This window comes from Brienomyrus brachyistius, chromosome 2 (assembly GCF_023856365.1).
Source record: "Brienomyrus brachyistius isolate T26 chromosome 2, BBRACH_0.4, whole genome shotgun sequence".
Lineage (NCBI taxonomy): Eukaryota > Metazoa > Chordata > Actinopteri > Osteoglossiformes > Mormyridae > Brienomyrus > Brienomyrus brachyistius.
Genome location: NC_064534.1, coordinates 12,091,078 through 12,117,316, shown reverse-complemented (window position 1 = coordinate 12,117,316; position 26,239 = coordinate 12,091,078). Strand labels below are relative to the sequence as shown.

At 40.1% G+C, this 26,239-nt stretch overlaps 14 non-coding genes across 14 annotated transcripts; all 14 read left to right on the top strand.

Annotated features, from left to right (window-relative positions):
- Nucleotides 1-10,052: 10,052 nt before the first annotated feature.
- Nucleotides 10,053-10,125, top strand: trnaa-agc (transfer RNA alanine (anticodon AGC)). Its single transcript has one exon. It is a non-coding gene; the product is annotated as a tRNA-Ala (tRNA).
- A 931-nt stretch (nt 10,126-11,056) lies between these two features.
- Nucleotides 11,057-11,129, top strand: trnaa-agc (transfer RNA alanine (anticodon AGC)). The gene has a single exon. It is a non-coding gene; the product is annotated as a tRNA-Ala (tRNA).
- Nucleotides 11,130-11,558: 429 nt separating this feature from the next.
- trnaa-agc (transfer RNA alanine (anticodon AGC)) lies at nt 11,559-11,631 on the top strand. Its single transcript has one exon. It is a non-coding gene; the product is annotated as a tRNA-Ala (tRNA).
- Nucleotides 11,632-12,044: 413 nt separating this feature from the next.
- trnaa-agc (transfer RNA alanine (anticodon AGC)) lies at nt 12,045-12,117 on the top strand. The gene has a single exon. It is a non-coding gene; the product is annotated as a tRNA-Ala (tRNA).
- Nucleotides 12,118-14,537: 2,420 nt separating this feature from the next.
- trnaa-agc (transfer RNA alanine (anticodon AGC)) lies at nt 14,538-14,610 on the top strand. Its single transcript has one exon. It is a non-coding gene; the product is annotated as a tRNA-Ala (tRNA).
- A 1,935-nt stretch (nt 14,611-16,545) lies between these two features.
- trnaa-agc (transfer RNA alanine (anticodon AGC)) lies at nt 16,546-16,618 on the top strand. Its single transcript has one exon. It is a non-coding gene; the product is annotated as a tRNA-Ala (tRNA).
- Nucleotides 16,619-18,051: 1,433 nt separating this feature from the next.
- Nucleotides 18,052-18,124, top strand: trnaa-agc (transfer RNA alanine (anticodon AGC)). Its single transcript has one exon. It is a non-coding gene; the product is annotated as a tRNA-Ala (tRNA).
- Nucleotides 18,125-21,565: 3,441 nt separating this feature from the next.
- On the top strand, nt 21,566-21,638 carry trnaa-agc (transfer RNA alanine (anticodon AGC)). Its single transcript has one exon. It is a non-coding gene; the product is annotated as a tRNA-Ala (tRNA).
- A 429-nt stretch (nt 21,639-22,067) lies between these two features.
- trnaa-agc (transfer RNA alanine (anticodon AGC)) lies at nt 22,068-22,140 on the top strand. The gene has a single exon. It is a non-coding gene; the product is annotated as a tRNA-Ala (tRNA).
- A 1,432-nt stretch (nt 22,141-23,572) lies between these two features.
- Nucleotides 23,573-23,645, top strand: trnaa-agc (transfer RNA alanine (anticodon AGC)). Its single transcript has one exon. It is a non-coding gene; the product is annotated as a tRNA-Ala (tRNA).
- A 429-nt stretch (nt 23,646-24,074) lies between these two features.
- Nucleotides 24,075-24,147, top strand: trnaa-agc (transfer RNA alanine (anticodon AGC)). Its single transcript has one exon. It is a non-coding gene; the product is annotated as a tRNA-Ala (tRNA).
- A 429-nt stretch (nt 24,148-24,576) lies between these two features.
- On the top strand, nt 24,577-24,649 carry trnaa-agc (transfer RNA alanine (anticodon AGC)). The gene has a single exon. It is a non-coding gene; the product is annotated as a tRNA-Ala (tRNA).
- A 429-nt stretch (nt 24,650-25,078) lies between these two features.
- On the top strand, nt 25,079-25,151 carry trnaa-agc (transfer RNA alanine (anticodon AGC)). Its single transcript has one exon. It is a non-coding gene; the product is annotated as a tRNA-Ala (tRNA).
- A 429-nt stretch (nt 25,152-25,580) lies between these two features.
- On the top strand, nt 25,581-25,653 carry trnaa-agc (transfer RNA alanine (anticodon AGC)). Its single transcript has one exon. It is a non-coding gene; the product is annotated as a tRNA-Ala (tRNA).
- The last annotated feature ends 586 nt before the right edge of the window (nt 25,654-26,239 follow it).

Here is a 26,239-nt window from a genome sequence, read left to right as displayed (position 1 = left end):
TTATTTCATTTTTTGTTCCCACTTCACATTAGAAATGAATGAAAATGCAGTCAATTATCAGTATTACAAAACAGAACTTTGAATACCACAACATGAGGATAGCGATGTAATTGAAAGACCTACAGTAACTGTCTTAAAAGAAGATGTTCACTCACCCAATAGGCCTAACGCGAAGTTACCCATAATTAATGATTGCCATTAGCCTCTCGGATTAGCCTAGCCTCTCTGTCATCACTTTAACTTTATTTTGCTCAATTTACTTGCCACCATTTCTGTATCGTAACATAATGCGGTACAAAATATCCATTTTTTTTGCATGTGGAGGTATTGCGTATTTTCAGAATGGCTGAACGATACTTTAAAAAGATATTTTAAGTTTTATAGTTTATACGTAAATTCCATATTGAGGAGTTAACTAGGCTACAGAATAGCATTTGCCAAATAAATCGGTGGTGTTTCCTTTTCCTCCAACGGACAGAAAGCTGCCAACTCTCACGCATCTGGCGTGGCACCCACGCTATCGGACTCTCACGCAAGAAATTTTACTGCGAATCTATATTATTACATTATAAACCTAAAATTAGATACATCACAAGCGTAATTTGCAAACTGTAAAACTATTTACAAGGTAATAAAACTGTTACATACATGTACATTTGTGTGCAGACTTTTTATTATTTTATTATATTATAAATGAATAATCGTTAAATTAATCGGAAGATCACTTGATTATTAATATAATTGATACAGTACAACAGGCCTACAAGTTTTCGAAAAAAAAAAAAAAAACAATGAATGTTAACCAGTTATCATTGATTTTGAATTGATATTGCTTTGCTGGGCTATTAAACTTACATGTTATAGTGACGTTTGTCAAAAACATAATCTTTCTCACTTGTCTAGTATAGTTAATGAACATGCTGTTGTATTAACATTAGGCCTAAATGACTGAAGCTACCCTCATCTCAAATTCATATAAACAGGTGACCACTTACACACATTTAAATAGCAGGTAATAGCTGAAGAATGGCAAGCAAATAGCAGGATGTTAACTGATAGATACAGCTACGGTGGCATAGTAGCCTTTTAAATCCGTAGTCTAGATGCTAGGCTTTATCCACGGCTTGTTTAACATGCTTGTTTCACTGTAGCCCCAAGAAAGAACAGCAAATCCATTAGTTCAACATGACAAAAAAACCTTTCCCTACTTTACCTTAAAATTACAGACACATTTAGAGTGAAAACTACATCAAAATAAAGTCTGATTTTTATCAGCACGATATCAAAAAAGAAAAAAGTTTGCAGAGTCAAGTGGTGAAAACTGAATATTCCAGAACTTTCCAAATTCAGTGTAAGATACAATGATGCATTATTCAAAAACTTGTGTATCCAACCTAGAAAAACATTTGCCCAAGGTCCCTCCTTAGGGGACAAAATTTCATGGATATGATCTAACCCCATTTTTCTGTTCCTGCGTCTTCTATGAATTGAGAAATAACTGAAGCCAGTCATTTCTTTCAGATGCCTTTGTTCCAGTGTGATGCTCTGATCTCTTTTTGTCTTGTGCACCAACTGTGTCAAGATTAACTGGTTGCATTTGATTTAATGGAAACTGGAAAGGATACATATTTTGAGTAAGATCACGCTGAGATTTCTGTACAAACCGGTGGCCATTGGTGAAACTCTAAACCAAGGATACTACTTCAAGTCCTACCTGCCAGAGAGCTGCAAAATGACATTTATACTGCATGGAAGTTATTTGTTAAAAATTAGACTCCTGCTTAGACTACCTCAAAATACCTTGGCAATAACATACTTTTTCAGTTTTATAAAGCTGATGGTTTAAAATGAATTTGTTTCTCACTGTGTTTCAACTATGAAAACAATAGGCAATATATAACAATTGTCAAAAGAGTTTTCTATTTTAATGTTATTTAATCTATGGAGTATGACAAAATATATAAAGCTCTTGCTCTTTACCTACATTGTAAAGGAAAAAAATACTAGAAAAGAAATGTCTTTACATTTTCAGTCCCTAGGAATTAAAATCACATTTGCAGTTAGTGATTTATGAGTCAAGGCTACACAAGAGGAACAGAGTACTTGTGAGAAAGTTGCCAAGTCGGGTAGAATAACTGTTGAACAGGTGGGGGATACCTTCATCTGATAGGTAATGACTCCCTCACAAATGCTCCATTAGGAGAGCTCAGGTGCAAACATTCTTCATTTTCATTCCAAAATATATAGTCACATATCTCTTTTGCAGTTGTACATATTCCCCTGCACAACTTCCATGTTATATTTCAGTCCATCTGCAGTGGTTTAGAAACAAATCGTTTTAATTAGCACATTTTTAAATTCCAGCACTTCTCATTCTTTGTAACAGCATGTTTCAACATACAGATTATGATCTAAAATTTGGACAGTTTTATTTAATATGCAGCAGTTGTCAGAGCTTTTAATAGTTCAATTGCTTCCACAGTAATATAACAAATACTGGTGAATAAATAAAACACAATTATGTTGCTTTTATAATGTACTTTAAAACGCAAGCAACAGAAAAAGCTGATAAGTTAGAACTTGCCTATAGTGATGCCCACAGTAGGCTAATAAAAGTTTGCTTTCGCTCCCCTGTAAAGTCTTCACAGCCTGCATTTCTATAGAATTTATGTTTCAGCAGAAGCATCTTCAAGTTCGTGTGTTATATTCCACTATATGGCCATAACCAAAAAAGAATTGTCTGAGAAACTCCTGATCTTCTGTGCAGTGTATAAATCTTCACAGAAAACAAAACAGAGGGGTAACATCGGTAAGATAGTCAGTCTTAACCATCATTTGGGCTGGAAGAAAATGGAAGAAAGTGATTGACCTTTGAAAATGTATTAAGGGGAGTTAAATGAACATCTTTTGTGGCACGGCTTAGCAGTTATGTCTATTTACTTGCTGGTAATGACCTTCTACCCTTTTTTGAACAGCAACACTAATTTGCACTTCCTTTTATTGAATGATAAAAAGGTTGTGGATGCATTTTTAAGCAGGCAGTCCTATCAATAATTCATGGTGCGTGGTGAAAGACCTTGTGTGCGTCTGTTCCCTGGATTTCGGAAGGAATCTTTCGCCCTCTTGATATCTATATCATACTATTGCTATATGAAAATCATTGCTCCTAATCCCTTATATTAATTAATGATGTGCTAATACAAAAATTCTAAAAAGATTACAGTGTCCACACAGTAATTCTGTCCTGAGAATCTGCAACAGAAGAATAATAGGGATCAAAAATCTGATACCTCCTTGATGATGCTTTTGGTTATGATCAAATAAGCCAACGTTTTATTTCCTACAAGTATTCTACTCCCAAAGTGTACCTGTATGTATTTTAAGTAAGGTACAGGAAGGAAAGTGTGATTTAAGATATGATGATGTTTACCTTCAGAGATAAAGCTTTTACCTCATGTAGAAATAGCCCTATTTAATCAAATTACTTTAAGCTGGTAGTTTAAGCTTAATAGTTATTCAAAGAGGCTCTGAAATTAATGGAATTACCTTAAAATTATATTTCAGTGTTTGAATCATATACAATAATGCATTTAAATTAACAGAAAATGTGTGTCTTTCAAAGAAAATACGCTGTGCATTGCCCTTGAGTATTATAATAGAAATGGTATTAAATATATTCTAAATGAAACCCATTATTTTTGATTATGTTTTTACAATTTTATACTATTTTGGTGCATCTCTGATTTCCCTGTAGCAGTACATTACTGTAGCCTCACAGTCTGTAATGAAATCATGACTCCAAGTCAGAACAATAAAATCCCCATGAAAGTTTGCCAAGATCACAAACTGCACACATTGACATTCACAAATACATCTGCAGCATAATCGGTGCCACTGGCTCAAACACTCCCTGCTCTAAAGGAGGAGAATGTGTGCTTGTAATTAAGTGGCTTCCCTGAAGAGGCAGGGAAGTACAACCAAAACACATCAACAGCCCCTGGAAAAGGGATTTTTTTTTTCATCAACTGCAAACAAACATTTCCTTGGGGGCTATGACACTAACCCCTGATCAGTTGGTACAATATCAAGGGCAAAGTTAACCTCCTATGATTTCCTTTGGTGGCTGTATGTGTTACATAAAGATCGACCTGTTGAGTGGTCCCCATCCACCTTTCTTTCACCATTTCTCTAAGTTTCTGAATCATGTATATTAACAGACCATATGGTGATTGATCCCTTCAGACACTATGCTTGCCAAACCACAAACAGATGGTTGGTGAGTGATTGATATTATTTATTTAAAACACCACAAATAAAAGGGTGGACATGCAAACTATTTATTGACCTCTGGGGGGTTTCAAAGAAAACAATTATTATATGCATAACACTGACATCACATTGTTTATGAAATATTTCCATTTTCTAAGAGGCAACACACAGTTAATTCCCCCAATATTTAGCCAGGATTAAATCACATGGTGCTGTCTGCCACTTTCATACTGTACATCCAGACAATATAAATTCAGAAAGTCAGTTCTTACCAGACTGAGTCTTTAGTTCTGCTCAAGTTTTCGTCCTCTTCCTCAATGGTGAAGAACCCTCCAATAGCTGACTGAAGAGACACAAACTAGTCTGTAAGAGTCTGTCTTCTGGATTAACAACAGCGCAGAAAAGAGATCTCCTCTTTTTCTCATAGAAATCAGAAGTTCTCTAAACCACCTCAACAGCCGACGGCATGTTAAAATAGGATGCACTGTGGTTCAGTAATTTCTTCAGAGTCATGACTGCATGCTGAGGCTTGGATTCCTTATGTGGCTGGAAAGCCCTTATAAAACCTAATTAACACCCTGAGCTGTTGATGATGATGATGATACCCATAACAAAATCAAATGAATCCTTTTTCCTCAGTCGGGTGACCTTAGTCCAATGGAACCCAAAACCAGCTCCAAGCCCGAGAAACACACGAAGCCACTATCCCTGTGTCGGACAGCACACGGAGATTTTGTCGTCAGGGAGAAAAAAAAACAGACAGACACAACAAGCACCTGGCTTATCTGCTAACTAGTTCAGGGGGGCTTGAGGGAAAGTATCGCTTGCATCTGAGTATGTGCCCATGTCCTCCTCAGTGTGAGTTGCTAGGTTAGGTTGTAAAAGCCGATATGGGATAATGATGTCAAATAAAATAAAACAAACAGTTGGAGGTTAACAAGCACTAATTTAGCCCGCTCACTGGCATGAATAAATGACGAGCCTGAACGCCCGTCGAGCCAGCGTCCTGGTGGCTTGGCTGTCTCAGGGCAGCGGGGGCTCACGTCTGTCCAGTGACGTCAGGCCAGGAGGATCTCTGTGTTGTCTAGCTACAGCGGCATGGCATGGCAAACTCTCCCGCTCTCTTTCTGTCTTGCCCTCATTCTCTCTCTGCCTCTTTGTCTTCCCCTCTCCCCTTCTGCCCAGTCTTTTCCACTTTCACTGCCCGCTCGTCATCCTCCATAGATGTGGAAAGGCTTACCAATTCAATTTGCCTTGTCTTATGGGTTGTCATGCAAAGGGGTGGGGGGGGGGGAATCGAAAGGGATGAACCGTTGACACTGCTCCATTCTGCCTTCAAAGGGCAAGTGCACCTGACAGGCGGGCATCATGTATTAAACATTAATAACTTTCTACGGGTTCTGTCTTTCTTTGTCAATGATAGTTATGTTGTTAACACCGCATCTCATGGTTTTCAGTTGACCTGAGACATCGACACATGTTGATCTACACGAGGGAGCAGCAAATAGACAGACGCCGAATTCGTTATTAACACAAAATTTACTCAAAACCCAAAAAATCATCAAAATACAAAAGAATCCCTAACAAAGGAAAATCCTGGGCCGAGTAAAATGAGGTCAACTAAACAATGAAACCAACATTAAGGCATAACATAAGCCCACTTACATTGAACATAACTTACCTGCCAAATAGCACGCTGGGGAAACATACTGTATTGTATATACTGGTTGATCAGACCAGCAACACACACAAGGGGGAAATACCACAATAACATCTATACCTACATGCAGATAAATCTAAAAACCTCATAACATATTCAGTTCATCAAATTATACAAAATGTTATAAAGAACAAACTAAATCAAGAACTAAAAAATAATAAACAGTTATGCCAGAAACCATGCCCCCATCCCCCTGCTGTGGGCTTCCGTTGGTACCGCCCGTGGAAATATAAAGGGAACCACAATGACCCAGAATGTTTGCCAGTCGGACAGAAAAGATGCATGCACAAACTCCCAAGCTAATATACTCCTCCAGGTAATTGCCACTTAAGAATGCAAACCAAAACACATGTGTATATATATATATGCTTACATAATCATACATTTTAAATTACCATCCTGACAAATAAAATTATTAAATGACATACAGTACCTTGTGTATATCTTGGAAAAACCTAACCAACATCTATAAATGTATATACATAAACCAGGATGAAAACCTATGCAAGCTCTGTTTGTGCATGCTGGTCACAGCAGAGTTACCATGCTACTATTGTGTGCCCATCTCTCCAGCCATCACAATCTATTTAAAGGCTTATACTTCAAGCAAAAATTTATATTAAACCCTCTGCACCAGGTACATGGTGTTACACTCTATAAAACTGTCAGTGATATCACAAATTCCTCTGTAATGAATGCTGAGTAAATTACTTATTAGATGTGAATGTTCTGTGAATACAAAAGAATCTTAAATTCAGAAGACAAGGAAAGACAAAAATTTGCAGAAAGAACAAGATTCTTAACTACCAAGTTATAACTCTGATTGTGGAATTTCAGTTGGCGTCGGTATTCAGTAGCGTCACTACACTCAAAAAAAAAATAAAAAATTATTAATGACTCTATTAAACATTAAGAAATAATTTTAAGTAAAATGTAACTAAAATATCTGAAATCAAAAGTGTATTAATGGAAAGTACATACACATAATGTGAACCCTTACTAAATATAAATAAACCAGGTAAGCTATACAGTAAAATCCCATTATAGTGGACTCGCTTATAACGGAATGTCGTCTATAACCGACAGGGTCCGCTGGTCCCGGTGTTCTGAAGAGTTGAGCTACTTATGGAGACGTGCTATCTCTGCGGATGTGCTGTTCCACTGTTTCGGGAACAGCGTTAGGTTTTAGGGGTTGGGGTTAGGGTGAGGGTTTTAAGGGTTCTTTTGGAGTTAGGGTTAGAGTTAGGGCTATCGATTAGCACTATGGTAGCCTAACTCGACAAAGTAGCTCACCTCGTCAGAACATTGGCCAAGGTATCTGTCAACATGCAGTGGTGTTCACTATAACGGACATGCAGCTCCGCCTGCAAGGTGCGTAGCGTGCCGGTGATTTCCAGCTGTACTTTTGTTTGGCTATAACGGACATGCAGCTCCGCCTGCAAGGTGCGTAGCGTGCCGGTGATTTCCAGCTGTACTTTTGTTTGGCTATAACGGACATGCAGCTCCGCCTACAAGGTGCGTAGCGTGCCTGTGATATCCAGCCGTAGTTTTGTTCGCTATAACGGACATGCAGGCTCCGCCTACAAGGCGCGTGGCGTGCCGGTGATATCCAGCTGTAGTTTTGTTCGCTATAACGGACATGCAGGCTCCGCCTATAAGGCGCGTGGCGTGCCGGTGATATCCAGCTGTAGTTTTGTTCGCTATAATGGACATGCAGGCTCCGCCTGCAAGGTGCGCGGCGTGCCTGTGATATCCAGCTGTAGTTTTGTTCGCTATAATGGACATGCAGGCTCCGCCTACAAGGTGCGCGGCGTGCCGGTGATATCCAGCTGTAGTTTTGTTCGCTATAACGGACATGCAGGCTCCGCCTACAAGGTGCGTGGCGTGCCGGTGATATCCAGCTGTAGTTTTGTTAAGCTATAACGGACATGCAGGCTCCGCCTACAAGGTGCGTGGCGTGCCGGTGATATCCAGCTGTAGTTTTGTTAAGCTATAACGGACATGCAGGCTCCGCCTACAAGGTGCGTGGCGTGCCGGTGATATCCAGCTGTAGTTTTGTTCGCTATAACGGACATGCAGGCTCCGCCTACAAGGTGCGCGGCGTGCCGGTGATATCCAGCTATAGTTTTGTTTGCTATAACGGACATGCAGGCTCCGCCTATAAGGCGCGTGGCATGCCGGTGATATCCAGCTGTAGTTTTGTTCGCTATAACGGACATGCAGGCTCCGCCTACAAGGTGCGCGGCGTGCCGGTGATATCCAGCTATAGTTTTGTTCGCTATAACGGACATGCAGGCTCCGCCTATAAGGCGCGTGGCGTGCCGGTGATATCCAGCTGTAGTTTTGTTCGCTATAACGGACATGCAGGCTCCGCCTACAAGGCGCGTGGCGTGCCGGTGATATCCAGCTGTAGTTTTGTTCGCTATAACGGACATGCAGGCTCCGCCTATAAGGCGCGTGGCGTGCCGGTGATATCCAGCTGTAGTTTTGTTCTCTATAACAGACATGCAGCTCCGCCTACAAGGTGCATGGCGTAACGGTGATATCCAGCGCAGATACATAGTCGGGATTATTAAATCACGCATCTGGTCAGGTAAAGTTGGATTTACTCCATGTACAATATAATAAACTATACCACAAGTGTGTCTGCAGGGGTGTGGCAGTAAAGAGCAGCAGCACAGGGTGTTGGAGTACATAGTGTCCTGTAGTTGTGTTCTGGACATACAGCAACTCTGGATATAACAGACTTTGGATATAACGGACTTTTTGCCAGGTCCCTTCAAGTCTGTTATAAATGGATTTTAATATATTCGACTAGATCTCAAAAGGAGTGACATATTACACTCCAGCGCAGTAGGTAGCGATAATGCAGCAATTTTGCGGTACAATAATTGTTGTTGCTACGTCTCCATAAATGTTGGACATGATTTTGGCTAAAGCAGACAGGTGGCCAGGAGGTTGATTCGGTAAGTTTTTTTAAATCGTCTATAATCCATGTTGTTCTTTGTCTTAACGATATGTCTGTCACCGATGCATGATGTAGCTTACATATTACTAAAAACATTTTTGTCACTTTAGCACATGTCTTCTCTGCAACTTTGCTGATTAACATTAAAATGTCACTGCTTAGGGGGTGGCATGGTGGTGCAGTGGTTAGCACTGTCGCCTCACACCTCTGGGACCCGGGTTCGAGTCTCTGCCTTAGTCACATGTGTGCGGAGTTTGCATGTTCTCCCCGTGTCGTCGTGGGGTTTCCTCCGGGTACTCCGGTTTCCCGCCACAGTCCAAAAACATGCTGAGGCTAATTGGAGTTGCTGAATTGCCCATAGGTGTGCGTGTGTGAGTGTGCCCTGCGATGGGCTGGCCCCCCGTCCTGGGTTGTTCCCTGCCTCGTGCCCATTGCTTCCGGGATAGGCTCCGGACCCCCCGCGACCCAATAGGATAAGCGGTTTGGAAAATGGACGGATGGATGGATGTCACTGATTAACACTGATTAAAATGTCAGTGTTTTGTTTTCCATTGGATACAACAGAAGTTATTTTGAAGAGTCATTGACCAGTGACTCAAAGAATTACACGTGAGTCATTTCTGAACATATCATATTTGGTAGTGGGATCAATACCGGCATTCTCCAGTGTTTTAGCTGTTGAACCAAGGAAACTCACCAGAAATAGCAAACTTCACATACCATCAAGGAGGTGTTCTCCACCACAGCCACAACAAACAACTTCCCTTGGTATCAGCAACCCTCAGCTTTGCACAGCCATACTACCCTAAAGGAAAACCCCCAAGAAAAAATACCACAATGTATTCAAAATAATGCAGTTGCCATTTCCAGAAACACTATCATAACATAATAGATCCTAATGGGGACTTGGAATGGTGTAGTTGTGGTAACACATTCACTTCCATTTATGTATCTGTAATGGTCATAACTAATTAGTTGATGGTTTTTAAATGTAAAAGTAATAAAGAGCCAGCTCTCTCACAACTGTTTAGAAGTTGTTTTGAAGCATCATTAACCAGTGACTCAAAGAATTACATGTGACTCTTAGCTAGGCATGGGGATTTAGCTCAAATGGTAGAGCGCTCGCTTAGCATGTGAGAGGTAGCGGGATCGATACCCGCATTCTCCAGTCTTTTAGTTGTTGGACCAAGGAAACTCACCAGAAATACCAAACTTCACATACCATCAAGGAGGTGTTCTCCACCACAGCCACGGCAAACAACTTCCCTTGGTATCAGCAACCCTCAGCTTTGCACAGCCATATTACCCTAAAGGAAAACCCCCAAGAAAAAATACCACCATGTATTCAAAATAATGCAGTAGCCATTTCCAGAAACACTATCATAACATAATAGATCCTAATGGGGACTTGGAATGGTGTAGTTGTGGTAACACATTCACTTCCATTTATGTATCTGTAATGGCCATAACTAATTAGTTGATGGTTTTTAAATATAAAAGTAATAAAGAGCCAGCTCTCTCACAACTGTTTAGAAGTTGTTTTGAAGAGTCATTAACCAGTGACTCAAAGGATTACATGTGAGTCTTAGCTAAATATGGGGAATTAGCTCAAATGGTAGAGCGCTCGCTTAGCATGCGAGAGGTAGTGGGATGGATACCAGCATTCTCCAGTGTTTTAGTTGTTGGACCAAGGAAACTCACCAGAAATACCAAACTTCACATACCGTCATGGAGGTGTTCTCCACCACAGCCACGACAAACAACTTCCCTTGGTATCAGCAACCCTCAGCTTTGCACAGCCATATTACCCTAAAGGAAAACCCCCAAGACAAAATACCACCATGTATTCAAAATAATGCAGTAGCCATTTCCAGAAACACTATCGTAACATAAAAGATCCTAATGGGGACTTGGAATGGTGTAGTTGTGGTAACACATTCACTTCCATTTATGTATCTGTAATGGTCATAACTAATTAGTTGATGGTTTTTAAATATAAAAGTAATAAAGAGCCAGCTCTCTCACAACTGTTTAGAAGTTGTTTTGAAGAGTCATTAACCAGTGACTCAAAGGATTACATGTGACTCTAAGATAAACATGGGGAATTAGCTCAAATGGTAGAGCGCTCGCTTAGCATGCGAGAGGTAGTGGGATCGATACCCGCATTTTCCAGTGTTTTAGTTGTTGGACCAAGGAAACTCACCAGAAATACCAAACTTCACATACCATCAAGGAGGTGTTCTCCACCACAGCCACGACAAACAACTTCCCTTGGTATCAGCAACCCTCAGCTTTGCACAGCCATACTACCCTAAAGGAAAACCCCCAAGAAAAAATACCACCATGTATTCAAAATAATGCAGTAGCCATTTCCAGAAACACTATCATAACATAATAGATCCTAATGGGGACTTGGAATGGTGTAGTTGTGGTAACACATTCACTTCCATTTATGTATCTGTAATGGTCATAACTAATTAGTTGATGGTTTTTAAATATAAAAGTAATAAAGAGCCAGCTCTCTCACAACTGTTTAGAAGTTGTTTTGAAGAGTCATTAACCAGTGACTCAAAGGATTACTTGTGAGTCTTAGCTAAACATGGGGAATTAGCTCAAATGGTAGAGCGCTCGCTTAGCATGCGAGAGGTAGCGGGATCGATACCCGCATTCTCCAGTGTTTTAGCTGTTGGACCAAGGAAACTCACCAGAAATACCAAACTTCACATACCATCAAGGAGGTGTTCTCCACCACAGCCACAACAAACAACTTCCCTTGGTATCAGCAACCCTCAGCTTTGCACAGCCAAACTACCCTAAAGGAAAACCCCCATGTATTCAAAATAATGCAGTAGCCATTTCCAGAAACACTATCATAACATAATAGATCCTAATGGGGACTTGGAATGGTGTAGTTGTGGTAACACATTCACTTCCATTTATGTATCTGTAATGGTCATAACTAATTAGTTGATGGTTTTTAAATATAAAAGTAATAAAGAGCCAGCTCTCTCACAACTTTTTCGAAGTTGTTTTGAAGAGTCATTAACCAGTGACTCAAAGGATTACATGTGAGTCTTAGTTAAACATGGGGAATTAGCTCAAATGGTAGAGCGCTCGCTTAGCATGCGAGAGGTAGCGGGATCGATACCTGCATTCTCCAGTGTTTTAGCTGTTGGACCAAGGAAACTCACCAGAAATACCAAACTTCACATACCATCAAGGAGGTGTTCTCCACCACAGCCACAACAAACCACTTCCCTTGGTATCAGCAACCCTCAGCTTTGCACAGCCAAACTACCCTAAAGGAAAACCCCCATGTATTCAAAATAATGCAGTAGCCATTTCCAGAAACACTATCGTAACATAATAGATCCTACTGGGGACTTGGAATGGTGTAGTTGTGGTAACACATTCACTTCCATTTATGTATCTGTAATGGTCATAACTAATTAGTTGATGGTTTTTAAATATAAAAGTAATAAAGAGCCAGCTCTCTCACAACTGTTTAGAAGTTGTTTTGAAGAGTCATTAACCAGTGACTAAAAGTATTACATGTGACTCTTAGATAAACATGGGGAATTAGCTCAAATGGTAGAGCGCTTGCTTCGCATGTGAGAGGTAGCGGGATCGATACCCGCATTCTCCAGTGTTTTAGCTGTTGGACCAAGGAAACTCACCAGAAATACCAAACTTCACATACCATCAAGGAGGTGTTCTCCACCACAGCCACGACAAACAACTTCCCTTGGTATCAGCAACCCTCAGCTTTGCACAGCCATACTACCCTAAAGGAAAACCCCCAAGAAAAAATACCACCATGTATTCAAAATAATGCAGTTGCCATTTCCAGAAACACTATCATAACATAATAGATCCTAATGTGGACTTGGAATGGTGTAGTTGTGGTAACACATTCACTTCCATTTATGTATCTGTAATGGTCATAACTAATTAGTTGATGGTTTTTAAATATAAAAGTAATAAAGAGCCAGCTCTCTCACAACTGTTTAGAAGTTGTTTTGAAGAGTCATTAACCAGTGACTAAAAGTATTACATGTGACTCTTAGATAAACATGGGGAATTAGCTCAAATGGTAGAGCGCTTGCTTCGCATGTGAGAGGTAGCGGGATCGATACCCGCATTCTCCAGTGTTTTAGCTGTTGGACCAAGGAAACTCACCAGAAATACCAAACTTCACATACCATCAAGGAGGTGTTCTCCACCACAGCCACGACAAACAACTTCCCTTGGTATCAGCAACCCTCAGCTTTGCACAGCCATACTACCCTAAAGGAAAACCCCCAAGAAAAAATACCACCATGTATTCAAAATAATGCAGTAGCCATTTCCAGAAACACTATCGTAACATAATAGATCCTAATGGGGACTTGGAATGGTGTAGTTGTGGTAACACATTCACTTCCATTTATGTATCTGTAATGGTCATAACTAATCAGTTGATGGTTTTTAAATATAAAAGTAATAAAGAGCCAGCTCTCTCACAACTGTTTAGAAGTTGTTTTGAAGAGTCATTAACCAGTGACTCAAAGGATTACATGTGAGTCTTAGCTAAACATGGGGAATTAGCTCAAATAGTAGAGCGCTTGCTTCGCAAGTGAGAGGTTGCGGGATCGATACCCGCATTCTCCAGTGTTTTAGCTGTTGGACCAAGGAAACTCACCAGAAATAGCAAACTTCACATACCATCAAGGAGGTGTTCTCCACCACAGCCACGACAATCAACTTCCCTTGGTATCAGCAACCCTCAGCTTTGCACAGCCATACTACCCTAAAGGAAACCCCCAAGAAAAAATACCACCATGTATTCAAAATAATGCAGTAGCCATTTCCAGAAACACTGTCATAACATAATAGATCCTAATGGGGACTTGGAATGGTGTAGTTGTGGTAACACATTCACTTTCATTTATGTATCTGTAATGGTCATAACTAATTAGTTGATGGTTTTTAAATATAAAAGTAATAAAGAGCCAGCTCTCTCACAACTGTTTAGAAGTTGTTTTGAAGAGTCATTAACCAGTGACTCAAAGGATTACATGTGACTCTAAGATAAACATGGGGAATTAGCTCAAATGGTAGAGCGCTTGCTTCGCATGTGAGAGGTAGCGGGATCTATACCCGCATTCTCCAGTGTTTTAGCTGTTGGACCAAGGAAACTCACCAGAAATACCAAACTTCACATACCATCAAGGAGGTGTTCTCCACCACAGCCACGACAAACAACTTCCCTTGGTATCAGCAACCCTCAGCTTTGCACAGTCATACTACCCTAAAGGAAAACCCCCAAGAAAAAATACCACCATGTATTCAAAATAATGCAGTAGCCATTTCCAGAAACACTATCATAACATAATAGATCCTAATGGGGACTTGGAATGGTGTAGTTGTGGTAACACATTCACTTTCATTTATGTATCTGTAATGGTCATAACTAATTAGTTGATGGTTTTTAAATATAAAAGTAATAAAGAGCCAGCTCTCTCACAACTGTTTAGAAGTTGTTTTGAAGAGTCATTAACCAGTGACTCAAAGAATTACATGAGACTCTTAGCTAGACATGGGGAATTAGCTCAAATGGTAGAGCGCTCGCTTAGCATGCGAGAGGTAGCGGGATCGATACCCGCATTCTCCAGTATTTTAGTTGTTGGACCAAGGAAACTCACCAGAAATACCAAACTTCACATACCATCAAGGAGGTGTTCTCCACCACAGCCACAACAAACAACTTCCCTTGGTATCAGCAACCCTCAGCTTTGCACAGCCATACTACCCTAAAGGAAAACCCCCAAGAAAAAATACCACCATGTATTCAAAATAATGCAGTAGCCATTTCCAGAAACACTATCATAACATAATAGATCCTAATGGGGACTTGGAATGGTGTAGTTGTGGTAACACATTCACTTCCATTTATGTATCTGTAATGGTCATAACTAATTAGTTGATGGTTTTTAAATATAAAAGTAATAAAGAGCCAGCTCTCTCACAACTGTTTACAAGTTGTTTAGAAGAGTCATTAACCAGTGACTCAAAGGATTACATGTGACACTAAGATAAACATGGGGAATTAGCTCAAATGGTAGAGCGCTTGCTTCGCATGTGAGAGGTAGCGGGATCGATACCTGCATTCTCCAGTGTTTTAGCTGTTGGACCAAGGAAACTCACCAGAAATACCAAACTTCACATACCATCAAGGAGGTGTTCTCCACCACAGCCACAACAAACAACTTCCCTTGGTATCAGCAACCCTCAGCTTTGCACAGCCATACTACCCTAAAGGAAAACCCCCAAGAAAAAATACCACCATGTATTCAAAATAATGCAGTAGCCATTTCCAGAAACACTATCATAACATAATAGATCCTAATGGGGACTTGGAATGGTGTAGTTGTGGTAACACATTCACTTCCATTTATGTATCTGTAATGGTCATAACTAATTAGTTGATGGTTTTTAAATATAAAAGTAATAAAGAGCCAGCTCTCTCACAACTGTTTACAAGTTGTTTAGAAGAGTCATTAACCAGTGACTCAAAGGATTACATGTGACACTAAGATAAACATGGGGAATTAGCTCAAATGGTAGAGCGCTTGCTTCGCATGTGAGAGGTAGCGGGATCGATACCTGCATTCTCCAGTGTTTTAGCTGTTGGACCAAGGAAACTCACCAGAAATACCAAACTTCACATACCATCAAGGAGGTGTTCTCCACCACAGCCACGACAAACAACTTCCCTTGGTATCAGCAACCCTCAGCTTTGCACAGTCATACTACCCTAAAGGAAAACCCCCAAGAAAAAATACCACCATGTATTCAAAATAATGCAGTAGCCATTTCCAGAAACACTATCATAACATAATAGATCCTAATGGGGACTTGGAATGGTGTAGTTGTGGTAACACATTCACTTTCATTTATGTATCTGTAATGGTCATAACTAATTAGTTGATGGTTTGTAAATATAAAAGTAATAAAGAGCCAGCTCTCTCACAACTGTTTAGAAGTTGTTTTGAAGAGTCATTAACCAGTGACTCAAAGGATTACATGTGACTCTAAGATAAACATGGGGAATTAGCTCAAATGGTAGAGCGCTTGCTTCGCATGTGAGAGGTAGCGGGATCTATACCCGCATTCTCCAGTGTTTTAGCTGTTGGACCAAGGAAACTCACCAGAAATACCAAACTTCACATACCATCAAGGAGGTGTTCTCCACCACAGCCACGACAAACAACTTCCCTTGGTATCAGCAACCCTCAGCTTTGCACAGTCATACTACCCTAAAGGAAAACCCCCAAGAAAAAATACCACCATGTATTCAAAATAATGCAGTAGCCATTTCCAGAAACACTATCATAACATAATAGATCCTAATGGGGACTTGGAATGGTGTAGTTGTGGTAACACATTCACTTTCATTTATGTATCTGTAATGGTCATAACTAATTAGTTGATGGTTTTTAAATATAAAAGTAATAAAGAGCCAGCTCTCTCACAACTGTTTAGAAGTTGTTTTGAAGAGTCATTAACCAGTGACTCAAAGAATTACATGTGACTCTTAGCTAGACATGGGGAATTAGCTCAAATGGTAGAGCGCTCGCTTAGCATGCGAGAAGTAGCGGGATCGATACCCGCATTCTCCAGTGTTTTAGCTGTTGGACCAAGGAAACTCACCAGAAATACCAAACTTCTCATACCATCAAGGAGGTGTTCTCCACCACAGCCACAACAAACAACTTCCCTTGGTATCAGCAACCCTCAGCTTTGCACAGCCATACTACCCTAAAGGAAAACCCCCAAGAAAAAATACAACCATGTACTCAAAATAATGCAGTAGCCATTTCCAGAAACACTATCATAACATAATAGATCCTAATGGGGACTTGGAATGGTGTAGTTGTGGTAACATATTCACTTCCATTTATGTATCTGTAATGGTCATAACTAATTAGTTGATGGTTTTTAAATATAAAAGTAATAAAGAGCCAGCTCTCTCACAACTGTTTACAAGTTGTTTAGAAGAGTCATTAACCAGTGACTCAAAGGATTACATGTGACTCTAAGATAAACATGGGGAATTAGCTCAAATGGTAGAGCGCTTGCTTCGCATGTGAGAGGTAGCGGGATCGATACCTGCATTCTCCAGTGTTTTAGCTGTTGGACCAAGGAAACTCACCAGAAATACCAAAATTCACATACCATCAAGGAGGTGTTCTCCACCACAGCCACGACAAACAACTTCCCTTGGTATCAGCAACCCTCAGCTTTGCACAGTCATACTACCCTAAAGGAAAACCCCCAAGAAAAAATACCACCATGTATTCAAAATAATGCAGTAGCCATTTCCAGAAACACTATCATAACATAATAGATCCTAATGGGGACTTGGAATGGTGTAGTTGTGGTAACACATTCACTTTCATTTATGTATCTGTAATGGTCATAACTAATTAGTTGATGGTTTGTAAATATAAAAGTAATAAAGAGCCAGCTCTCTCACAACTGTTTAGAAGTTGTTTTGAAGAGTCATTAACCAGTGACTCAAAGGATTACATGTGACTCTAAGATAAACATGGGGAATTAGCTCAAATGGTAGAGCGCTTGCTTCGCATGTGAGAGGTAGCGGGATCTATACCCGCATTCTCCAGTGTTTTAGCTGTTGGACCAAGGAAACTCACCAGAAATACCAAACTTCACATACCATCAAGGAGGTGTTCTCCACCACAGCCACGACAAACAACTTCCCTTGGTATCAGCAACCCTCAGCTTTGCACAGTCATACTACCCTAAAGGAAAACCCCCAAGAAAAAATACCACCATGTATTCAAAATAATGCAGTAGCCATTTCCAGAAACACTATCATAACATAATAGATCCTAATGGGGACTTGGAATGGTGTAGTTGTGGTAACACATTCACTTTCATTTATGTATCTGTAATGGTCATAACTAATTAGTTGATGGTTTTTAAATATAAAAGTAATAAAGAGCCAGCTCTCTCACAACTGTTTAGAAGTTGTTTTGAAGAGTCATTAACCAGTGACTCAAAGAATTACATGTGACTCTTAGCTAGACATGGGGAATTAGCTCAAATGGTAGAGCGCTCGCTTAGCATGCGAGAAGTAGCGGGATCGATACCCGCATTCTCCAGTGTTTTAGCTGTTGGACCAAGGAAACTCACCAGAAATACCAAACTTCACATACCATCAAGGAGGTGTTCTCCACCACAGCCACAACAAACAACTTCCCTTGGTATCAGCAACCCTCAGCTTTGCACAGCCATACTACCCTAAAGGAAAACCCCCAAGAAAAAATACCACCATGTATTCAAAATAATGCAGTAGCCATTTCCAGAAACACTATCATAACATAATAGATCCTAATGGGGACTTGGAATGGTGTAGTTGTGGTAACACATTCACTTTCATTTATGTATCTGTAATGGTCATAACTAATTAGTTGATGGTTTGTAAATATAAAAGTAATAAAGAGCCAGCTCTCTCACAACTGTTTAGAAGTTGTTTTGAAGAGTCATTAACCAGTGACTCAAAGGATTACATGTGACTCTAAGATAAACATGGGGAATTAGCTCAAATGGTAGAGCGCTTGCTTCGCATGTGAGAGGTAGCGGGATCTATACCCGCATTCTCCAGTGTTTTAGCTGTTGGACCAAGGAAACTCACCAGAAATACCAAACTTCACATACCATCAAGGAGGTGTTCTCCACCACAGCCACGACAAACAACTTCCCTTGGTATCAGCAACCCTCAGCTTTGCACAGTCATACTACCCTAAAGGAAAACCCCCAAGAAAAAATACCACCATGTATTCAAAATAATGCAGTAGCCATTTCCAGAAACACTATCATAACATAATAGATCCTAATGGGGACTTGGAATGGTGTAGTTGTGGTAACACATTCACTTTCATTTATGTATCTGTAATGGTCATAACTAATTAGTTGATGGTTTTTAAATATAAAAGTAATAAAGAGCCAGCTCTCTCACAACTGTTTAGAAGTTGTTTTGAAGAGTCATTAACCAGTGACTCAAAGAATTACATGTGACTCTTAGCTAGACATGGGGAATTAGCTCAAATAGTAGAGCGCTCGCTTAGCATGCGAGAAGTAGCGGGATCGATACCCGCATTCTCCAGTGTTTTAGCTGTTGGACCAAGGAAACTCACCAGAAATACCAAACTTCTCATACCATCAAGGAGGTGTTCTCCACCACAGCCACAACAAACAACTTCCCTTGGTATCAGCAACCCTCAGCTTTGCACAGCCATACTACCCTAAAGGAAAACCCCCAAGAAAAAATACAACCATGTACTCAAAATAATGCAGTAGCCATTTCCAGAAACACTATCATAACATAATAGATCCTAATGGGGACTTGGAATGGTGTAGTTGTGGTAACATATTCACTTCCATTTATGTATCTGTAATGGTCATAACTAATTAGTTGATGGTTTTTAAATATAAAAGTAATAAAGAGCCAGCTCTCTCACAACTGTTTACAAGTTGTTTAGAAGAGTCATTAACCAGTGACTCAAAGGATTACATGTGACTCTAAGATAAACATGGGGAATTAGCTCAAATGGTAGAGCGCTTGCTTCGCATGTGAGAGGTAGCGGGATCGATACCTGCATTCTCCAGTGTTTTAGCTGTTGGACCAAGGAAACTCACCAGAAATACCAAACTTCACATACCATCAAGGAGGTGTTCTCCACCACAGCCACGACAAACAACTTCCCTTGGTATCAGCAACCCTCAGCTTTGCACAGTCATACTACCCTAAAGGAAAACCCCCAAGAAAAAATACCACCATGTATTCAAAATAATGCAGTAGCCATTTCCAGAAACACTATCATAACATAATAGATCCTAATGGGGACTTGGAATGGTGTAGTTGTGGTAACACATTCACTTTCATTTATGTATCTGTAATGGTCATAACTAATTAGTTGATGGTTTTTAAATATAAAAGTAATAAAGAGCCAGCTCTCTCACAACTGTTTAGAAGTTGTTTTGAAGAGTCATTAACCAGTGACTCAAAGGATTACATGTGACTCTAAGCTAAACATGGGGAATTAGCTCAAATGGTAGAGCGCTTGCTTCGCATGTGAGAGGTAGCGGGATCTATACCCGCATTCTCCAGTGTTTTAGCTGTTGGACCAAGGAATCTCACCAGAAATACCAAACTTCACATACCATCAAGGAGGTGTTCTCCACCACAGCCACGACAAACAACTTCCCTTGGTATCAGCAACCCTCAGCTTTGCACAGTCATACTACCCTAAAGGAAAACCCCCAAGAAAAAATACCACCATGTATTCAAAATAATGCAGTAGCCATTTCCAGAAACACTATCATAACATAATAGATCCTAATGGGGACTTGGAATGGTGTAGTTGTGGTAACACATTCACTTTCATTTATGTATCTGTAATGGTCATAACTAATTAGTTGATGGTTTTTAAATATAAAAGTAATAAAGAGCCAGCTCTCTCACAACTGTTTAGAAGTTGTTTTGAAGAGTCATTAACCAGTGACTCAAAGAATTACATGTGACTCTTAGCTAGACATGGGGAATTAGCTCAAATGGTAGAGCGCTTGCTTCGCATGTGAGAGGTAGCGGGATCGATACCTTCATTCTCCAGTGTTTTAGCTGTTGGACCAAGGAAACTCACAAGAAATTCCAAACTTCACATACCATCAAGGAGGTGTTCTCCACCACAGCCACGACAAACAACTTCCCTTGGTATCAGCAACCCTCAGCTTTGCACAGTCATACTACCCTAAAGGAAAACCCCCAAGAAAAAATACCACCATGTATTCAAAATAATGCAGTAGCCATTTCCAGAAACACTGTCATAACATAATAGATCCTAATGGGGACTTGGAATGGTGTAGTTGTGGTAACACATTCACTTTCATTTATGTATCTGTAATGGTCATAACTAATTAGTTGATGGTTTTTAAATATAAAAGTAATAAAGAGCCAGCTCTCTCACAACTGTTTAGAAGTTGTTTTGAAGAGTCATTAACCAGTGACTCAAAGGATTACATGTGACTCTAAGATAAACATGGGGAATTAGCTCAAATGGTAGAGCGCTTGCTTCGCATGTGAGAGGTAGCGGGATCTATACCCGCATTCTCCAGTGTTTTAGCTGTTGGACCAAGGAAACTCACCAGAAATACCAAACTTCACATACCATCAAGGAGGTGTTCTCCACCACAGCCACGACAAACAACTTCCCTTGGTATCAGCAACCCTCAGCTTTGCACAGTCATACTACCCTAAAGGAAAACCCCCAAGAAAAAATACCACCATGTATTCAAAATAATGCAGTAGCCATTTCCAGAAACACTATCATAACATAATAGATCCTAATGGGGACTTGGAATGGTGTAGTTGTGGTAACACATTCACTTTCATTTATGTATCTGTAATGGTCATAACTAATTAGTTGATGGTTTTTAAATATAAAAGTAATAAAGAGCCAGCTCTCTCACAACTGTTTAGAAGTTGTTTTGAAGAGTCATTAACCAGTGACTCAAAGAATTACATGTAACTCTTAGCTAGACATGGGGAATTAGCTCAAATGGTAGAGCGCTCGCTTAGCATGCGAGAAGTAGCGGGATCGATACCCGCATTCTCCAGTGTTTTAGCTGTTGGACCAAGGAAACTCACCAGAAATACCAAACTTCACATACCATCAAGGAGGTGTTCTCCACCACAGCCACGACAAACAACTTCCCTTGGTATCAGCAACCCTCAGCTTTGCACAGTCATACTACCCTAAAGGAAAACCCCCAAGAAAAAATACCACCATGTATTCAAAATAATGCAGTAGCCATTTCCAGAAACACTATCATAACATAATAGATCCTAATGGGGACTTGGAATGGTGTAGTTGTGGTAACACATTCACTTTCATTTATGTATCTGTAATGGTCATAACTAATTAGTTGATGGTTTTTAAATATAAAAGTAATAAAGAGCCAGCTCTCTCACAACTGTTTAGAAGTTGTTTTGAAGAGTCATTAACCAGTGACTCAAAGAATTACATGTAACTCTTAGCTAGACATGGGGAATTAGCTCAAATGGTAGAGCGCTCGCTTAGCATGCGAGAAGTAGCGGGATCGATACCCGCATTCTCCAGTGTTTTAGCTGTTGGACCAAGGAAACTCACCAGAAATACCAAACTTCTCATACCATCAAGGAGGTGTTCTCCACCACAGCCACAACAAACAACTTCCCTTGGTATCAGCAACCCTCAGCTTTGCACAGCCATACTACCCTAAAGGAAAACCCCCAAGAAAAAATACCACCATGTATTCAAAATAATGCAGTAGCCATTTCCAGAAACACTATCGTAACATAATAGATCCTAATGGGGACTTGGAATGGTGTAGTTGTGGTAACACATTCACTTTCATTTATGTATCTATAATGGTCATAACTAATTAGTTGATGGTTTTTAAATATAAAAGTAATAAAGAGCCAGCTCTCACACAACTGATTAGAAGTTGTTTTGAAGAGTCATTAACCAGTGACTCAAAGGATTACATGTGACTCTTAGATAAACATGGGGAATTAGCTCAAATGGTAGAGCGCTCGCATCGCATGTTAGAGGTAGCGGGATCGATACCCGCATTCTCCAGTGTTTTAGTTGTTGGACCAAGGAAACTCACCAGAAATACCAAACTTCACATACCATGAAGGAGGTGTTCTCCACCACAGCCACGACAAACAACTTCCCTTGGTATCAGCAACCCTCAGCTTTGCACAGCCATACTACCCTAAAGGAAACCCCCAAGAAAAAATACAACCATGTACTCAAAATAATGCAGTAGCCATTTCCAGAAACACTATCATAACATAATAGATCCTAATGGGGACTTGGAATGGTGTAGTTGTGGTAACACATTCACTTTCATTTATGTATCTATAATGGTCATAACTAATTAGTTGATGGTTTTTAAATATAAAAGTAATAAAGAGCCAGCTCTCACACAACTGATTAGAAGTTGTTTTGAAGAGTCATTAACCAGTGACTCAAAGGATTACATGTGACTCTTAGATAAACATGGGGAATTAGCTCAAATGGTAGAGCGCTCGCTTCGCATGTGAGAGGTAGCCGGATCGATACCCGCATTCTCCATTTTTTTAGTTGTTGGACCAAGGAAACTCACCAGAAATACCAAACTTCACATACCATGAAGGAGGTGTTCTCCACCACAGCCACGACAAACAACTTCCCTTGGTATCAGCAACCCTCAGCTTTGCACAGCCATACTACCCTAAAGGAAAACCCCCAAGAAAAAATACAACCATGTACTCAAAATAATGCAATAGCCATTTCCAGAAACACTATCATAACATAATAGATCCTAATGGGGACTTGGAATGGTGTAGTTGTGGTAACATATTCACTTCCATTTATGTATCTGTAATGGTCATAACTAATTAGTTGATGGTTTTTAAATATAAAAGTAATAAAGAGCCAGCTCTCTCACAACTGTTTAGAAGTTGTTTTGAAGAGTCATTAACCAGTGACTCAAAGGATTACATGTGAGTCTTAGCTAAACATGGGGAATTAGCTCAAATGGTAGAGCGCTCGCTTAGCATGCGAGAGGTAGTGGGATCGATACCCGCATTCTCCAGTGTTTTAGTTGTTGGACCAAGGAAACTCACCAGAAATACCAAACTTCACATACCGTCATGGAGGTGTTCTCCACCACAGCCACGACAAACAACTTCCCTTGGTATCAGCAACCCTCAGCTTTGCACAGCCATATTACCCTAAAGGAAAACCCCCAAGAAAAAATACCACCATGTATTCAAAATAATGCAGTAGCCATTTCCAGAAACACTATCATAACATAATAGATCCTAATGGGGACTTGGAATGGTGTAGTTGTGGTAACACATTCACTTTCATTTATGTATCTGTAATGGTCATAACTAATTAGTTGATGGTTTTTAAATATAAAAGTAACAAAGAGCCAGCTCTCTCACAACTGTTTAGAAGTTGTTTTGAAGAGTCATTAACCAGTGACTCAAAGAATTACATGTGACTCTTAGCTAGACATGGGGAATTAGCTCAAATGGTAGAGCGCTCGCTTAGCATGCGAGAAGTAGCGGGATCGATACCCGCATTCTCCAGTGTTTTAGCTGTTGGACCAAGGAAACTCACCAGAAATACCAAACTTCACATACCATCAAGGAGGTGTTCTCCACCACAGCCACAACAAACAACTTCCCTTGGTATCAGCAACCCTCAGCTTTGCACAGCCATACTACCCTAAAGGAAAACCCCCAAGAAAAAATACCACCATGTATTCAAAATAATGCAGTAGCCATTTCCAGAAACACTATCGTAACATAATAGATCCTAATGGGGACTTGGAATGGTGTAGTTGTGGTAACACATTCACTTTCATTTATGTATCTATAATGGTCATAACTAATTAGTTGATGGTTTTTAAATATAAAAGTAATAAAGAGCCAGCTCTCACACAACTGATTAGAAGTTGTTTTGAAGAGTCATTAACCAGTGACTCAAAGGATTACATGTGAGTCTTAGCTAAACATGGGGAATTAGCTCAAATGGTAGAGCGCTCGCTTAGCATGCGAGAGGTAGTGGGATCGATACCCGCATTCTCCAGTGTTTTAGTTGTTGGACCAAGGAAACTCACCAGAAATACCAAACTTCACATACCGTCATGGAGGTGTTCTCCACCACAGCCACGACAAACAACTTCCCTTGGTATCAGCAACCCTCAGCTTTGCACAGCCATATTACCCTAAAGGAAAACCCCCAAGAAAAAATACCACCATGTATTCAAAATAATGCAGTAGCCATTTCCAGAAACACTATCGTAACATAAAAGATCCTAATGGGGACTTGGAATGGTGTAGTTGTGGTAACACATTCACTTCCATTTATGTATCTGTAATGGTCATAACTAATTAGTTGATGGTTTTTAAATATAAAAGTAATAAAGAGCCAGCTCTCTCACAACTGTTTAGAAGTTGTTTTGAAGAGTCATTAACCAGTGACTCAAAGGATTACATGTGACTCTAAGATAAACATGGGGAATTAGCTCAAATGGTAGAGCGCTCGCTTAGCATGCGAGAGGTAGTGGGATCGATACCCGCATTCTCCAGTGTTTTAGTTGTTGGACCAAGAAAACTCACCAGAAATACCAAACTTCACATACCATCAAGGAGGTGTTCTCCACCACAGCCACGACAAACAACTTCCCTTGGTATCAGCAACCCTCAGCTTTGCACAGCCATACTACCCTAAAGGAAAACCCCCAAGAAAAAATACCACCATGTATTCAAAATAATGCAGTAGCCATTTCCAGAAACACTATCATAACATAATAGATCCTAATGGGGACTTGGAATGGTGTAGTTGTGGTAACACATTCACTTCCATTTATGTATCTGTAATGGTCATAACTAATTAGTTGATGGTTTTTAAATATAAAAGTAATAAAGAGCCAGCTCTCTCACAACTGTTTAGAAGTTGTTTTGAAGAGTCATTAACCAGTGACTCAAAGGATTACATGTGAGTCTTAGCTAAACATGGGGAATTAGCTCAAATGGTAGAGCGCTCGCTTAGCATGCGAGAGGTAGCGGGATCGATACCCGCATTCTCCAGTGTTTTAGTTGTTGGACCAAGGAAACTCACCAGAAATACCAAACTTCACATACCGTCATGGAGGTGTTCTCCACCACAGCCACGACAAACAACTTCCCTTGGTATCAGCAACCCTCAGCTTTGCACAGCCATACTACCCTAAAGGAAAACCCCCAAGAAAAAATACCACCATGTATTCAAAATAATGCAGTAGCCATTTCCAGAAACACTATCGTAACATAAAAGATCCTAATGGAGACTTGGAATGGTGTAGTTGTTGTAACACATTCACTTCCATTTATGTATCTGTAATGGTCATAACTAATTAGTTGATGGTTTTTAAATATAAAAGTAATAAAGAGCCAGCTCTCTCACAACTGTTTAGAAGTTGTTTTGAAGAGTCATTAACCAGTGACTCAAAGGATTACATGTGACTCTAAGACAAACATGGGGAATTAGCTCAAATGGTAGAGCGCTTGCTTCGCATGTGAGAGGTAGCGGGATCGATACCTGCATTCTCCAGTGTTTTAGCTGTTGGACCAAGGAAACTCACCAGAAATACCAAACTTCACATACCATCAAGGAGGTGTTCTCCACCACAGCCAC